The sequence below is a fragment of the Chelonia mydas genome, chromosome 2 (genome assembly GCF_015237465.2).
Source record: "Chelonia mydas isolate rCheMyd1 chromosome 2, rCheMyd1.pri.v2, whole genome shotgun sequence".
NCBI classification, from domain to species: Eukaryota; Metazoa; Chordata; order Testudines; family Cheloniidae; genus Chelonia; species Chelonia mydas.
Genome location: NC_057850.1, coordinates 23077342 through 23095508, shown reverse-complemented (window position 1 = coordinate 23095508; position 18167 = coordinate 23077342). Strand labels below are relative to the sequence as shown.

The window sequence follows — 18167 nt, the reverse complement described above, 5'->3', positions numbered from 1 at the left end:
ACATTCATCTGTCATTATGCATTTATCCTTCTTTCAAACACTTTAATACCCGATACATCTCTTACATGTTCTTATACTGTAGACAAAGACATGTATGGAAGGTACTGCACAAACTGATTTTGCAAATATCTTATATAAATGTTTTTTTCCTCATAAATCAAATCATAGCCAATGAACACAAGAAAAAAAAAAGAACAGTGTTATGAAAAGTTAGTAGAGAAAGGAAATGAAACAGTACTTGGCAGTATGTCCTCTTTGTACCATTTCCATTTTCTGTTGCCTGCCTCATGGTAATTGTGTATCCAGTATGTGCAATGATATGCCTGTGGGAAAAGGAAAGTCTGCCTTCTCCTTTACAGAATGATCCAACAGGTTCCTTTCAGAGAGCAGATTTTCATGGAATGAAGGGCTGAAGAATTGTTAAAGGCATTACATGTTCAAATTAGTTGTATTTAACATGATATTTACAATATACAGTTATAATTAGCCTGCAAGGGTTTGTTCCCTGGAGCTCTATAATTATGGATGTCACCTAACATAATCTCTTTAAACTAGAAAAGTGGATTGTCTGTACATTAACAACAAGGGAAGAGATTTTTCAACAGGCTTTCAGTGAGACTTGTGATTCTAATTCCCCTGGGAGCTTTTGAAACTCTCCCCCAAGATGTAGGTACAGCAACTGTGTAGGGGTATTTGGATCTTGGTCACCTGTAATACCACTAAGGTGTGGATTTCAGATATAGACATTCATTAAATATTATTAGTTTTCTGCAGAGGCTTTCAAAAGTGAGTCTTGAGGTTCTTTGGATTCTGTTTCCTTGTAACCTGCAATGATGAGAATTAATGTTCACCATTAGTATGGCAACATTTTCCAGAACATAACAGCACAATATTACTACTCTCAGAACCTCAGAGAGTGAGACACGAGTGTATACTCGAGCAGAGAAGACACTCAGCCAAAACTCTCAAAAGTTTCCAATAATTCTGGATGCCCAATTTGAGTAATCTATTGCCTGAATTTCAAAGGTCATGAGCACCTGTAGCTCCCATTAGCTTCAATCTTAGCTGTAGATTTTCAGCACTTCTAAAAATCATCTGCTTAGTGCCTAAGTTTGTGCACCCAAAAATGAGAATCAAGGATCTGCTGGTGCAGCTACAGTTTGAACCAAATCTGAGTAAATAATCAGTATGTGAAGTGGACATAGCACTTTGAGAGATCTTTTTAGATGAAAGGTGTTTTAAATCAAAATGTTAGATACAGTTTATTATTTTTTATTATGAATCTTACATTTTAGGACACTGTAAAAGTGCTGAGTTTATCACCTGGTTAAACTTATTCACACCAAAGGGGCTTTACTGGACTTGTGAATCACCAGTCTACACTGTCTATATTTCCCCGGAGAATAATTTGCTGAATATTAATACAAAGAAACCTGCACAGAAAAGGTGAATCACATGCACCCTGAACAAGTGACGTGGACATTCTCATCTGAACACTGTGTACGTTCGTCATGAATGGATACTTCCGGAAGCAAATAGTTGTCACCGGCAGACCAAAATTTGGGCAGTTTGCATGTTTTCTCAAGAGAAAATCTGGCTTGATGTCTAGACTAGAGCCTCAGGCATCCAGCAGTTAAATTTGAATAAAGATCTCTTTCTAGAGCCATTGATCACTGGGATTACTGCCATTGGGCATCACTGAATCCAAAGTAAACATTCTGACCTCTGATGTGTTCTCTGCAAATCTTTGAAACACACTGGGTGATCAGGTTTCAGAGTAGCAGCCGTGTTAGTCTGTATCCGCAAAAAGAAAAGGAGTATTTGTGGCACCTTAGAGACTAACCAATTTATTTGAGCATAAGCTTTCATGAGCTACAGCTCACTTCATCGGATGCATTCAGTGGACTGGTGATCAGGTAAACTGATTTTCATTACTGCTAAATATGTGTTTGTATTACAGTCATGACCAGATGGGCGAAACAGGATCAGGACCCCACAATGCTAGGTGCAATACAAACATAAATGGAGGTCCCTCTCCTGAAGTCTAAGAATGCCAGTGTAGCCTGATGCCTCTACAAGCTTCCTAAAATGAGAAAACACAATAATAATAATACTCTGACAGTGTAATTCTATACAGTGTCTTTTATGGCGAAGTGATTTTCTGTAAACTGTGAGGAAGATTCTCAAAGGCACAAAGTGCAGTTAGTCACCCAATTCCTAAGGGAAATCATTCAAGTTGGATGCCTAATGCCCATTTGTGTCTTTGAAAATCTCCTCCCATCTATAGAAGAGTCACTATTCCCCTACAGAAGAACAGCCACTTCTGGGGTGAAATGCAGCAAGTGTTTAACAATTCAGCAACAATGCACATCACTCAAGGACAAGGAGTAAACATTGTAATCTAATTAAAACTACAAAGAGGATTTAAACAGGCAGAAAGTAATTAATCACAGAATCACATGGGTTTGAGATGGAACATCTGTTGCCCTGTCATTACATGCTTGTTCCCTATAGTAGATTTTCTAATGTTTTGGCCAACCTAATTTTAAAAATCCCAAGCAACCAATGCTTCCAACTCTTCCCCAGAACTGCCTAAAAAAAGCTCGTCAGGGAGTTTTCCATTGATATTTAGTCCAAGTTCCCCTCCCTTCACACCCCATTGATCTCATCCAGTTATTCCTACTAATACTCCAAGGACAACACTATATCATTCCTCTCTACCCTTGGTGAGAATGTTTCAGACCTGCACCCTTCACATTTTTGTAGACCTATCATTTCTCCTCCTCACTTGTTGCACATTTTAAGGTCCAGATGATTCATGACAGACAGTGGAGGCTCTGCAGAGCCACCGCCTCCAGGAGAAAGAGCGCTGTGGCTACCTCTATGCTTAGAGCTAGGGCAGGAGTGGTGATTCCCAGCTTGAGTAGACATACTTGTATTAGCTCTCATTGAGCTAGCACATCAAAAATAGTTGTGCAATCATGGTAGCAGCAAGTGGCGGCATGGGATAGCTGCCCCCAAGCACAAATCGACAGGGACACTGTGGGTACATACTTGGAGTGGTTCATCTCTGTCCCCACCACCACCACCGCTTCCCATGCAACTACACTACTGTCTTTAGCATGCTAACTACTGGAGCTGGGAATCACACCCCCAAGCTCCAAGTGTAGACGAAGCCTGTGAAGATGGCACAATCATCCCTGGAGCTCAAATTGATGCAGGGAGAATGTGCATACGCACCACTCCTTAGGATTGTGCATCATGGTCCTTCCCTGCAGATCTGGGATGAAATCCTGACCCCACTGAGGTCAATGTCAAAACTCCCAGATCTTCTAGCCAGTGCACAACGGGAGGAGGAGCAGGGCGAATCCCTTTCAGTACCTGCTTCAAAGGGCTGCTGTGATAATTAAATAGCTATTGTTTCTAACCTATATTGAAGATGGAAAGTCCTATACATTAATGACTATTACACCATCTGTAGTACAGCTACAGAGAAGATGGATGATTCATTTGGGAGCTAGGAGCCTAAGTGTCTGAAAATCCCACCAGGTGCTGTTGTATTCATTTATCTGGAATAAATAGGCCAAAGGTGTTAACATAATCTAATCACTGTCCAACATTAAACAGTGTCAAACAAGATTTGGCTTTTGGTACACAGAGACGTTAACCTGTTTAGTGCCAGGGCAAACAACACCATTAAAAATCTGTTTAATCTTTTATTAAAGATAAAGAAAAGAAGAAAAAACAGGTAAAGCATTTGAAATATAAAGTATTAAGTAGGGCTTTCATTTTAACAACATCCCTTGTTCCCTTTCGCTTTAGCTGGAGAGAGTTGAAGAAGGAAAACTGACAATCTGTTAGATGGTATCAAAGATGATAATGGTCCTTTTGGGGAAAAGAGAAGTTAGCTGAGATAAGTTGGACCTGTTGTTAAAGTCCAATCCTATTTCGTTCCAGGTGGTGTTTGGGATTCAGCTGGAACCAGTGGAGATGGTTATGTTAACTGGATCCCTCTCTCTCTGGCAAAGTCTGACCAGAACATTTCTCAGTATTAGGACAAAGACCTGGGGACCCCGGAGACAGTGGGGGTGACGGCCATGATGGGGAAGCTTGCTATAGCAGCTGATTTTTATCCCCAAATTTTCCTTCTTTAATGAGCCAAAAAGGGAGTGATGGGTGGAATAGTACATCCCCTCATTATATTGTCCACCAATTAGATCTAATATCCAATAAACCAGATTTGGGTTCATTAATTTCTAGAGCCACATTTTCTTGTTTACCAGCCATGATCTTAACACAGTCCTTGAGATATATCAGTAGGGCTTTTTCTTTGGACTAATTCAGTCATTTAGTCTTCCTTTCAGACCTTTTCCCATCCACATTTGTAAATTATATGATATTATAACTTCCTATGAACGTTCATATACTTTTTACAATTGAGCTCACAATTAGGGTCAATCTGTAGGCCCAATTATCACAACAGGGCCTATCTAAATTATTAGGTGCCTAAATACCTTTAAAAACCTGGCCCTGTTATTCTCTGTGCCTCAGTTCCCCCATCTTTAAAACTGGAACAATGGCACTTTCCTACTTATAGAAAGATTGTGAGAAGAAATATAGTCTGTGTTTTCATATGCCACAGTCATGGGAGCCGTGTAAGTACCTAAGATAGGTAGAGAAAAATAAGGGGAAAGAAAAAGTTGCAGTTGTGTGATTGTGCCTGTAGAGGGCAGAAGAAAAAACCCTAAAGAAAGAGAAATGGAAGTAACACATCAGCAGTTGGTTGTAGCTGTCACAGAGAGCTAGAGCATTTACAGTAAATGGCAGAAGGTACTGCTCCTTGCTGAACTGTGCACAGAAGTCAGGTTGCCTTAATATGTTAGGAGACCGATGTAAGAGTCTTAAACACGTCATCCCTGTCATAACCGTTGTTCACCTGGTGTATACTTGCACCTCATTACAGTACAATCGGCATGAATGGGCTATAGACTGTCTGCTCTCTCCAAATCTCACCTTGGTCATCAAGATGGAGGCCAAAGAATCTTCTGCTGGCAACCCCTCAAACAATGTTGTCAGCAGTAAAATGGGATTCATTAAGTGATCTGGAACATATTAGGGTAAAAAGAAATGATGTTGTGCAGTGAACTTTCATCCACTGCAATGCGCTATAACGCTTATCAGCTATTTGGATAAGTCGGCCCTGCAGTAACATGAAGCTCACAACAATTTGTGGCTCTATGAACCTCAGCTACCGTTAGAGAGAATAAGAATGGGCATACTGCAAAGAAGCAACCGCACAAGAAAGAGGAATTCCTGGCTTAACGAGGCTAATTCCAGATTAAATAACTAATTTCTGTTGTTGAGTGGTTTTTTAGTGAATGTAGTGCTCTCATAAGCAGCCAAATAGACAGCTCTGGATCCTGTAGTCCTCTTGTTATTGTCAGACAATGACCTGTGTGATGTTTTCCAGGGAAGGAAATAGAGAGGCCTCTTTTGTCATAAATTTGACTTCTGTCTTGTCACCACTTATTATTTTTATTTTTTATGATCTCACAGTGCCCAAAAGTGCTTCAGGGGCCCCACAGCACAGAAAAATCACACATGATCCCTGCCCCATAAAGCTAACAATCCAATTTCACCCAGAACTCAATGAAAAGGCAAACAAAATAATGAGGTGGGGATGGAAGAGGAAAGAAAAGGCATGGGAGCAGGATCACATGGTTACTCAGCAAAGACATCTTCACAGCATGACCAAACAAGTTTGATTGGTTTGTTATAAGTTATGTTAAAACACTGTAGATAAAATATGTGTCTTAAAAATGTCTTGGTCAAATCACTTCTTGAGGACAGTGTGGCAGAACAGGATCTAAAACAAGGATCTGAATGTCGGGAGGGGTGGGGAACAGCTTGGAGAACAAGCTTGGGAGTGTTTTTTATGAATAAGCTATGGCACAGGAAAAAGTATGTAGATAGTTATGGGGGAGCAAATGAAAAGAAGGAAGAGGATTTGGATGTCATTACTAGCTGAGTGGAAAGCTCAGAGGGTGACGTAAATGACATAAGAGACTGAGACAGATAAATAGATGGATGTAAAGTTAAGTAAAACAAGGACAAGTTGCCTGAACTTGCTGCAGTGGGGCAGGGAAAGCTCCTGGGGAGATGAAAGAGAGAGTGCTGTGGTCAGAATGATCACTGAGGAAGATGATTTTAGCAGCTGCACTTACATGGGTTAGAAAGGAACAATGTGGGAGGCCTGCTGCTGATTTTTTTCACCAGACTACTGAACAGCCCACATGGCCCATCAACGTTAGGCTAAATCAAAATCGTTCGACAACTTCGCACATGCCTCTGATAGGGTTACTCACCTGGCACGATAGCAACCCCACACAGCTTTGTCACAGATCGCTTGGATCCAGGAACACCCACTTTCTTTAAAGGATATCCATAAAGTTTAGTTTGGTTTTCTCAATTTTAACCCTCTCCTAAGTCCTCTGGATGCCCCCATGCAGGAACAGATAGATTTATCCTCGGGCAAATTAATGTCAATCAACTGGATACAAATGTCACAGGCCAACCCAGGAAAGCTATTTATGAAAAGCATTTGTCTTCCGTCTCTCCTCGAAATGTAAGAACTTCCACATCAGGATGGGCTTTCTGCAAAACTGGTCAGACGAGACTCCTACGGATTCAAGTTCTATAACTTCCAATGACTTGCACAGCTTGCTGGCCATGTATAGTTTCTGCTGAATAGATTCCAAAGTGTCTTTAACAGAATCAATATGCAAAATATGGAACTTGGCACAGATGTGTTTTGAAAATAATCAGGTTTCATATTGTTAATGTACATACATACCATATTATCTATTATATGATGAACAATATTCTAAATATCCAATATATAACTATGGGGTATTCTCCTTGTTAAATATTTCTTATTCAGCAGCCGCATGTATATCTTTCTCCAACTTTGCAGTGTTGTCCCCTTCACACTCACACTGGATTTGAAAATGACCCTTGCAAAAAAAGGCAAAACCTGCTTTAAACATTAGCAGGCCTAATGTTCTTAATGAAAAATATATATGGATATAGGAGAGGTTTCCAATCTGACTATTAAATTCAAATGAGCGAAAGTCATTACAGGGCATGTCATTGCCTTTAAACGAGTCACAGCTTTTGGTTAGTCCAGGCAACAGTTACACATACAAAGCTGATGCATTTAAACTGCCTGCTTCATTCCATGTTATGTCAAGTTATTTTTCTGCTGAAGTTCAGCCAGGATTCCCTCTAACTTTCCTTCAGTACATACTTGGCTCGGGCTCTTGCACTTTCTCTTACAGAAATGATTCAGAACCCAGTAAGCATGAAAAAAATGTTGGATTGTTGCTAAATGGGCAGAAGCACCAAACTATTGTCGACTTGTGACTCCGGATTTCAGACATACTGCGAGATCTTAAGGCATTTTGATTTTCAGCAGAAAGGTTTTGGTCAGGATGATGGGATCTGAGGAGAAATTTCCTGGCACAGGGAGGAACTTGAATCAGCCACCAAATCAAGGCAGCATGGATTAGCCAAACTGTCCACAGGTTGAAACAGATTGGGTGAGCGGATGCTAAGCTTTTCTTTGCCTCCTGCATAGCCACAGGTTCAGAGTTTTTAAAAATTGCTGATGCAGCCAGTCAGATTCAGCAAGAGACTTCTGCCACCAGCTAGCATTCTTCCCATCTTCGCTAATTATTATGGATGTGTATCATGGCAATACCTAGGAGCCCCAGTCATGGACCAGGTGCTGTACAAACACAGGTTAAAAACATCTGCCCTCCATATTCATCTGACACAGGTAACCTGTAAACTAAGGTGAGTTGTGAGGACAAATCCAGACAAGAGGACATATAGAGGTCATCCCATCAATGGTTAAGAATGAAAGTTTATAAGATCACACCAAGCCTCAGGACTTTCCAAAATGTCCTGGTTCCATAATCCCTTAAGGGTGTATTGTCAGAATGGCACCTCACTGGCAGATTAGTTGTGTTCCACCATCAAATGATAGGAAGTAAGGATTAGTTCATGACACAGGCAAAATTTCTAACTGCTTCAACAGCAATGTCAACTTAAACATTAGATCAAGAGCTATGTCAGTCGACCTAGGACAGTCCTCTGGCCATCAAGGTAGCCATAAAATCCTAAACTGCTCCAGAGGATTCATCAGCCACATGGATGTCAAAGTCACCAAACATTATTAACCATGGTGCCTCCAACGCCACCGTGGGGAAAAACCTCAACAGCTCACATAGGGACTTTTCAGTATAGGGCAAGGAGTGATTTGAATAACAGAACTACTGTCAACATTATGATACTCTTAGAGAATGAGTTGCCCAGCCTCATTATTCTCAGTGCAGTTATATTCTATGGCATTTCAGCTCTCTTTTAAAAAAAGCTGTATTTCTTTAGATGATACCTTAACAAAATGAACCAATTACCCTGCCAGACACTAACACATACCTCCACACAGAGTAGATGGAACTCAAGGAATTGATTCTATTTCTCTGGGTTTCAGAAAGATCTAATATTTATTTCCTTCTGGTGCATCTCATGCTTGGTTGGCCCATCAAAGGCCCATTGGTGCTAACTCATCCTCACTGGTTTAATAACATAATAGCAGCATGCCCTTTAATAAAAGCATACCTAATATTAATCTTTTCTGTTGACGGAAGTGGGACAAGAAAGAAAAGCAGTAAGAGGAAGAGAAGCTCCCTAACCCTATCAGAGACTGGGAGAAAGAGAGAGAGAATAGATGTCAGAAAGACTATACCTATTTTTGAAGTGAAGATAACATTAAATGGATATGCTGAACATAGGGATGCCATAGGAAGAGGTTTCCCAAATATCGCGATTGTAACAAATGCCATGAAAAGATTCCAAAGTTCTTCCCTCTCTCAGAGTGCAGGAAAAACAAGTTGGCACCATAACCCTGTCCACGATCAGTTCTGCAGCAAAGAAGTGGCACATTAACCTTCGGGTAGTGGACCCCTTACTGGTGAATAGAGACCCACAAGACTACTCCCAGAGACTCCACTGTAAGAGGCCAAATCCTCTAGACATCAGTGTAAGTTTCGTCTTAGTAAGGACTAAGTAAATGCTAAGAAGGGCCTTCAGGGTCTGGCAGAAATTTGGAGCACTCAGGATAATTCAGAGCAGTGAGGTCTAAGTGGGAAACAGATAGCTGCTGAGAGTTGGGATTCATAATTGTCCTGGATGCTGGGCAAATCTGGAATTATGTAAACCCTGATTCATACCCTCTGTGGATGTCCGCCTCAGTTGGGGAATTTTAAATTACACTATATTTTATATGTAAGCCCTGTACTTTTTGGCTTAGTTATACAACACTGAACATGTAGAACAGGGCAGGTTCCTTACGATTTTTAGGTACTGATAAAGTGAAGATCCGATTCTGGACCTCTCTCTGGGCTGAATACACCACTGTGGTGACATATAGGATGGTAAATGATCTCCAAAGGGCTGTTGGAGAATTCCCCCAGTGTAGGAACAACACAGGGCTGATATAAGCTGCCCCTCTGCAGGAGATTGTCATTAGCAGGGCTGAGAGGAGGCATATCAGAGGTGAGGGGAAGTAATCAGAGTACTCAGCACTAAAGAGATTCAGCCCATAGGTAGCTGTGGAGAGACCTCCATGAGTCACAGCGGGCCCCGGGATTGTTTCACTTTAGCCAAAGGCCCTGCAGCAGTTCAGAAACAAGGTGGCACAAAAGTGAAACACATTGTTTGCTACATCTCTTAGGACAGTGGTTCTCAAACTGGGGTCCTCAGAGACTGCACAGGGAGTCTGCACGTCTGCTGGGTGGCCTCTGAGGTGAGTCGGGGGTGGACGTGGCGCTCCCTCTCTGTGCCCCACTACACAGGGCTGGCCTGAGCTACCTGTGTCTTCACTCCCCCGCGAACATTCCTCCATGCCCCCGATGGGCTTCGGAAGGGAGCACCAGAGGTTTTCAAACTAGGGTTGGGGGGCACAACCAAAAATGGAAGCATCACTGCAGAAGAGAGATCTTCCCCTGCCATCAGAAGGGGTGGCCTTACCCCTACTGACTCCACAAGCAGGCAACAGCTAGCCAAGGAGACATACCACTTCATGGAACTGGGCCAAACAGAGGGCAGAAACCTGGGGGGGGTGGGTGAAAGGGGCAGGTGACCCTGCATGCCCCCCACCCCCAACCCGTGCATCGCCTCTACACACCACGGACAGATAGACTGCAGTAAGAAGCAGGCACACCAATCTCACTGATAGCTGTAAGTACTCATACACTTTTTCTTAAAGTATTACTTACAGCTCGTGTTGATATGAGGTATAGATATACATTTGCCAATCAGTTTCTCAGTTGGGGGTCCGTGATTAACATTGCATTTCAAAAAGTCTCCATCAACAAAGAAAGTTTGAGAACCTCTGTTTTAGGAAAAAGAAAAGGAGTACTTGTGGCACCTTAGAGACTAACCAATTTATCTGAGCATAAGCTTTCGTGAGCTACAGCTCACTTCATCGGATGCATACTGTGGAAACTGCAGAAGACATTATATACACAGAGACCATGAAACAATACCTCCTCCCACCCCACTCTCCTGCTGGTAATAGCTTATCTAAAGTGATCACTCGCCTTACAATGTGCATGATAATCAAGTTGGACCATTTCCAGCACAAATCCAGGTTTTCTCACCCTCTCCCCCACACACACAAACTCACTCTCCGAAAGCTTATGCTCAAATAAATTGGTTAGTCTCTAAGGTGCCACAAGTACTCCTTTTCTTTTTGCGAATACAGACTGACACGGCTGTTACTCTGAAATCTGTTTTAGGAGGCACAGTACAGGACCTAGCCTAGAGATTATTATTTATTTTACAATAGTGTTTAGGAGCCCCTTGGACTAGGACCCCATAGGAATTATTCTGGGGGCGTTCTATGGCCTGTGCCATATAGGAGGTCAGACTAGATGATCACAGTGGTCCCTTCTCGCCTTCGAATCTATGAATTGTGTCAGATATTGTACAAACACAGAACAAAAAGACAGCCCCTGCCCCAAAACAGCTTACAATGTAAGTAATATACACCCATTCACACATAATACAGCACCTATATGTATACCTGAAAATGCTACATAGAGTTTTATATACTATGAAGTTTTGATTCAAACAAAACCATATGCTTTTTTGACATAACTTTACAGTTGTTAGTTCTTATTTTGCCAAATGTTATAGCCCAGGCTATAAATATAGATTTGAGGTTTTAATGCTTACAAGTGAATACTTTGAATTAGGAGGCACTAGTGAGCATCATACAAAGTTTGGAGCTGTCATTGTTTATGCAGAGTTTATTTACAATAATGTAAATTTAATAGCTATTCCCATAAATTACACTTTAGTTCCTTGAGTACCGTTTATAATGCTGTATCCAGATGTACAGTAGAATCGTGTCATGGATTATTTGTATGCCTTTCATAAGGAGGAAATATTAAAAAGCACAGCCGTGCGTGTGTGTGTTTCTTTGTTAGAAACAAACAAAAGCAAGGAAATTCAAAGTTAAGAATGACAATCTGTGCTTAGGATAAACATGCCATTTTGCTTAGCTATCACAGCACATGCTGTCTGCTAAAAGACATCACTCCATGTTGGGAAGCCCTACAACCTCTGAGACAAAGTGGCTTTGAAAAAAAAATATTAGCAGAGCTGTTCAAAATGTTCCATTTTTGATTATATTTATCGAAAATTAATGTCAATGAAAAAAAAATCAGAATAATTCCCCCCCAACACACACACAAATTCCTACATTAAGACCATCTCTAGTGATTAGTAAAGGAGTGTTTGAACCAGTCATATAAATATACCATAAATACAAGAGGCAAACTTACTCCATGTCCCATCATTTATTAATGACTGGCATTGTGTTCAGAGTTGTACCAGACACAAAGGAAGATAATGCGGTCCCTCAAAAAGCTCACAATTTACACAGTTACCAGAGCTGATAAAAAAAATTGTGTTTGAAACTTTTTTTCCAGTGAAAAATAGTCATCCTATGGATATCAGCATTTACAGACATACAGATGGCATGTGCCATTCAACAACCCCCCCCCCCAAAGTGGGGAAAATGGGGGGCTTTTGCTTTACCAGAAACTGAGAGTGAGCTGGCTTTTTGTACCTGGGCTGACTGATTTTTGTCTGTTTCTATGGTTACAGCAAGATAACCTATAGACACTGTCTTGAATCATTTTCGGCAGAAGAGAAATACCCTAATAGCTCTCCACCCCCACTGCCTTCCACTGACTGAGGGATTTAAGAAGGAAAATCCAGTCACTAGAAAAGGCCCCATCACCCCCCACATGAAAGAGCACTAACAGGAAAGGAAGTGCTTTAAGAGTACTTTTATCTCGAGTATAGTTGTGTTTCATGAAGAGTGTGTGTGTACAGAAGCTTGTAACTAAGGATTAGGAGATAGCAGTCTGGAATACTGGCCAAAGTGCTTAAAGATGTGAATGTTTTGTGGATTGCTGTGTAGGAGGGGATGATTTGGCTGGCCTGGGAGAAACATGTTCATATGGGGTGGGGGGGGGGGGGGTGAGATAAATCTGCAAAAAGAGATGGTGCAACCTTTTTTTTTAAATGTATTGCTCACAAAGGACCATGAAGAATTAAATTGCTATGCAACCCCATCTACAAGCAAAAGACGCTAGGTGAAAGCTTGGCCCCACTGAAGTCAATGGGAGTTTTGCCTTTTCTCTTTCTCTCAGTGTTCCTTCTCATTGCATTTACTCAAATTTTTTCTTAGGGTGACAGGTGTGTTTGTGTGTGTGTGTGTGTGTGTGTGTGTGTGTGTGTGTGTAGTTGGTTCAAAAGAACAACTGTAAGAGCTCTAGAGTTTGACGCCAACCTCCCGTTTTCTCCAGCACAGCATACACATCATCCCATGTCAGCTTCCCTCGACCAATATACTTTCCCCCCCACAAACTAAAGTGTTCCTAGCTCCCGTGAAGTCAGTGGCATCCCTACAGAGATTGTCAATCAGAGTGCCAATTAGTGGTGGTAGTTTTGTGATGCCAACAGGTTTTAACTTGGAATACGCACTGAGCGCGGCAGGGGTCCTGTGGAAAAAACCAGTATGTGATCACATAATTAAAGATTGTATCATAATGTGTACACACAAAGACAAAATAAGGTTTCACAGGCCGCCTTAATTCTGGGATCTCCTGACTTTGCAACTTTAATAGTGTTCTTTTAATGCAGGGGGTTTTGTGAGCAATTACTTAGGTTGTTTTAAAAAAATCAAACTGAAAAAACAAATTCCACCACATGGGATCATATTGACACCAACATGGGTCATCAGCAGGTTTGGAACCTTTTCCACAGCACTTTGTTCCTCTTTTCTATTTTCTATTTTAATATGTATTTATGTTTCCATTTTTATTGGTGGAAGTAATGCATTAAACAGTTTTAAAGAGATTTTAGCTAATGGGCCAAATCCATTTGTCAAGAATAAAAAAAAAAGAGTAAGGAAAAGTTTTGTAAAAGCTAGTATGGCTGAAGGTTCTTAAACTCTGTGTCAGCATAAGTTATTACTTCCTATGCTACCCAAAATAATCTTCTACTGGTTTTTTTCCTGTCTGGCTTTTGCTGGGAACAATGATGCCAAAAGATATCTATCAAATCTATCACAAATCTATCTTCAAACTCTATCACAGCTTCAAGTCAAGAAAGAAGAAACTGTAGGAAGTGCAGAGCTAAATCAAGAAAGGATTTTTGTGGTATTTATTCTCTCTGTCTCTCTCACTCACTCATGTGGATGAATGTAGACACTCACACACACACTATTCCAGTCTCTGGTCACTTTAATCATAAACCATATAATAAAAAAGATAAATCCAGCTTTTCTAATCTGACTAAAATAGAAAAAAGAATCTTTTAAAGGTTCCAACCCACTACAGCTCCCATCCTCACCAAGGAAATGAATGGGCCTTTCTTGCGGCATCTCTTAATGGCTAACAAGTTCAGGCTTCTTTGATCAAGGAGTTCCAGAGTCTGGGTCTTTCACAGAAAATGCCCTGTTGCTTTTAAAAAATGGAGGTTCTAGCTTGATTGCAGAATGGAATTGGGGAAAGAGGAAGTGTTTTAGGTAGGCAGCTCCCAGACCTCATAGGAAATTCATTTCAAAAGAAAATCTTAATTGTCAACTCTGCATTGCAGCCTAATTAAAAGAAACTGGAAGAGACTTTTGGACTATTGTCTTTAAAGACAGAAAGACTCAGTAAGTGCCTGTCATTGCAAAGGCATGATATAAACAATGCGCTGGATTTTTAAAGTGGTCTCAGCCTGGATTTCATATGTGCTGTACAACTTGAATATGTAATCACTCATTTACACAAGTGTTTTTATACAATCACTTGGGAATGTGTGTGGACAGATGGATTCTATGCATGTAAAGTCTGCCATTGTTGTGCACAAGGGATCGTGAGCAAAACTCTGCAGGTATATTATTTGTTTTCTCCACAATGTGCTATGCTTGGAAAAGTTGGCCCTTTGAGTTTTGCTCTACAAAAATCTTCATAGAGGACAGAGATAAAACAAACAAACACAACAACCCATGATTGTTAGTCCCAGGACTAACAGTGTTACCAGAAAGGAACTTTAGTTTATTTCTTTTTCTGTCATAGTGTTACCTGAGCAGTATGACATTCCTTCCTTCATCACACTCCCCTGCCATGCTCCTGGCAGCTGTGCAGTGCTAGCAAAGTGAAACTTAGCTAGAAAGCTGATCTCTGAAGGGCTGCTCAGAAGACCAACACAGAGATTAGCATTCCAACTGGTCTCATTCTGCTGCCAGCAAAGAAAACAACACACAAGGGAACAGGGTGGCATAGACAGGGAGACCAACACAGGAACACAAAGGGCTCAAGGATCAGTGAGAAAAAGCCGACAAAGAGCCAAACGGGGAACAGAAGAAAACCCAAGACCTCCTTGCATTTGTGTACGCACATCGAAGATATTTTGCAGACAACAAATCCTGCATCTTGCCAGGGGGTTAGACTAGATGACCCTTGCGGTCCCTTCTAACCTGATGATTCTATGATTCTAAGGCAATACCTATGTCTGATTTTTTTCCAGCCCTTGAGTAGCAGCTATTTTCTCAGTATTCTAGTTATTTATGTAGGCAGCAATCTCTCTCTTCTCTGTTTTCTGTATGTTATGGATGTATTAAAGCATCCATTGGGCTGACTCAAGCCATGTTTTCTTTTCTCCTATTTCTGTCAATTCTTTTTAACCTAAATAATCACCAGCGCATATAATGACATTTATTAGATAGAGATGGCACTGTATTCGAAGCTTGAGCCTCATTGCAGAACTAAAGTAGGTCCTGTGTATCTTGCTGTTAGGACATAGATATTCAGGTCTGTCTGTAAAGGCCCATACTCTAAGAATTTAGGTGTATTCTTATCACTTAGCTAGTTATAGAGGTATAAAAGAAAGAATCAAAATCACTGTCTGTCGGTGTAAGGGCCTTCTCTTACTGTGACAGCCTGAGGCCCTGTTCTTAGGCTAAGGCCTTTGGCTAAGCAGCAGAGGCAGCCATAAGCTGGGAAGCGAACGGTCACATCCTCACATTCCAAACTAGTCACATTGAAATAAGGTGCTATTGGGCTGTTAGGAATACAATCCTGTCCTGATAATGCCTGTCGCCTCCAGAGAAAGGGAAGTGCCTAGAAAATGTAAAAGGAAACTTAGTTTGATAGCATCCTGTCTGGCAAGAACTCACTTATCAATAGCTGGAATGTGAAATCCTCATTTCTGTGTTGTTCTATCACTGTAGTCCCCATTTCCCTATTGTTTGTCTGTATAATCTCTGTCTGGTTCTGTGATTGTTTCTGTCTGCTGTATAATTAATTTTGCTGGGTGTAAACTAATTAAGGTGGTGGGATATAATTGGTTAAATAATCATGTTACAGTATGTTAGGATTGGTTAGTTAAATTTCAGGAAAATGATTGGTTAAGGTATAGCTAAGCAGAACTCAAGTTTTACTATATAGTCTGTAGTCAATCAGGAAGTGGGGGTGGGGGTGGGGAATGGGAACAGGGAATGGGGATGGGGAAATTGGAATCATGTTTTGCTAAGGGGGGGAATGGGAACAGGGACAGAGGTAAGGCTCTGTGGTGTCAGACCTGGGAAGGGGGACACTAAAGAAGGAAACTGGAATCATGCTTGCTGGAAGTTCACCCCAATAAACGTTGAATTGTTTGCACCTTTGGACTTCGGGTATTGTTGCTCTCTGTTCATGCGAGAAGGACCAGGGAAGTAAGCAGGTGAAGGAATAAGCCCCCTAACACTTGCTAGCAATTGTGCAATTTGTTTTTCAAATCATGGCCCATTTGCATTCGATATATCATTGTCATGGGCTAATAGAAAAGTGGCAGACATAAACACAGTAAAACTTATGTTTTCTTGAATTATTGGCCAAGTCAGTGCAGATTTCAGTTAAATTCCTTAGGAACTGGCACTTTAGTCAAGTAGTCTCTAAAGAGGTATCTGGCTGACATAATGGATTGAAATATTGCCATATGGAGCAGAATATCTCCTCTGGCCATAGGAGAGGGATAATAAATTAATCTCTTTTTGGAAAGAATACATTCAATACAACAGACTTAGATATCAAAGAGTAAGTACATTGGCAAAACAGGAGGTAGCTTTTGTTAAAAGGAAATCTATAAACTGCAGTTACTACTTTTCTCCCACAAGGTTATCCCTCTCAGGAGCTACAGCTAACATAGCAGTGATTCTAAAATGTCACATTCAAAGCTGGAATCCTGTATAGAAAGAGGCAATGTGGTCTAGGTGATAGGGCACTGGACTTGGACTCAGGAAGATGCAGTTCTACTCCAATTCTGGTACTATCCTGCTGGGTGACCTTAGTCAAGTCACTTCATCTCTTCGTACCTCTGTTCCCCTCCCCTCCTTTTGTCTGTCTTGCTTATTTAGACTTTTTAAGACAGGTATTGTGTGTGTGTGTGTGTGTGTGTACCATACCTAGCTCAATGAGCCTCATCTGGGGCCACAAAGCATTGCTGTAATACAAATAATTAATTATAAGTAATAACAGGAAAGGAATAGAGATACATAGACCTGATGTACGTTTATAGCTTTACTGGGGTCAATTGAGTTGTATCTGTTTACACATGGAACTTGTCCTTCTAGTATAAACAGATATTTTGTACATTGTGAGTAAATAAGTATGGTATAATAGTTCTAATGTAACTCCAATCCAGCAGTTCACAAAATCCAAACCAGAATTTGTGTGGAGCTGGCCCTTTGGAATTTGCTACCCATCTTGGTCTATAATTACCCAAGTTTGTTAGCCCTCAGGACACCTGCAGATCCATCTTTGCTCTCTCCCTGGTCAGGAGATGTGTGATGGGTAGGGCTAGGAAGCAGTGATATGTGACACTGGTGGACATGATCCCTATGATTCCCATATTCCAGGGGAGTACCCATGCAGCCAGTAACAGGCTTTATCTCTGTTTTGCATCACCAGAGTGGTGCACCGCAAAGTAGATGTGAAAGCCAGTGAAATGGGCCCACAGACTGGCAACTTCTGCTATATCTATTAGCCCAGTATTATTTCTGAACACACAGTTTTCGCACAGTTTTGATATTTGGTTTTTCACATACCTCACAAATAAACCCACAGACACAAACCCATTTAGAAGTGGATGTCGATCTCCTCAGCGTTCCACAGAATTCCACAGCTGTCGTTATGACAGGAGACATCCCGGAAGAGTTTACTGGAGTGTCTTACTGGTATCTGTTTATCTTGACTTCATGCTAGGAATAAAACAACATCGTGGGACAAATCGTGAATCATAATGATAAATAATAAATATTTTTTTAAAAAAATATTCAGTTTATTTATTTGGGCTTTTAAATACTGTTTAGTACATCCAACCCATGTCAATGTTTTCAAAGTCTGTGTATAAATACAAAGCCCTGTCAGTTAACCCTAGATCAAATCAAATAACCACACAGAAACAGAACAACAATTGATTAACCTCCCCACAAAATCCTTGTGACATTTAACAGATTTGCTTCCAGCTGAAAGTTTAGACAGTTTCTTTATTAGTTAGTC

General features: G+C 40.9%; 1 long non-coding RNA gene across 2 annotated transcripts in view; it reads right to left on the bottom strand.

Moving 5' to 3' along the window:
• Positions 1 to 533: 533 nt before the first annotated feature.
• LOC122464217 overlaps positions 534 to 18167 on the bottom strand; it is a 30348-nt gene continuing 12714 nt past the window's right edge. For both annotated transcript variants that reach the window (XR_006288157.1, XR_006288156.1), the window contains 2 exons: positions 17714 to 17866; positions 534 to 825 (listed from right to left, as the gene is read on the bottom strand). This is a non-coding gene — a long non-coding RNA (uncharacterized LOC122464217). The remainder of the gene's footprint in view (positions 826 to 17713; positions 17867 to 18167) is intronic.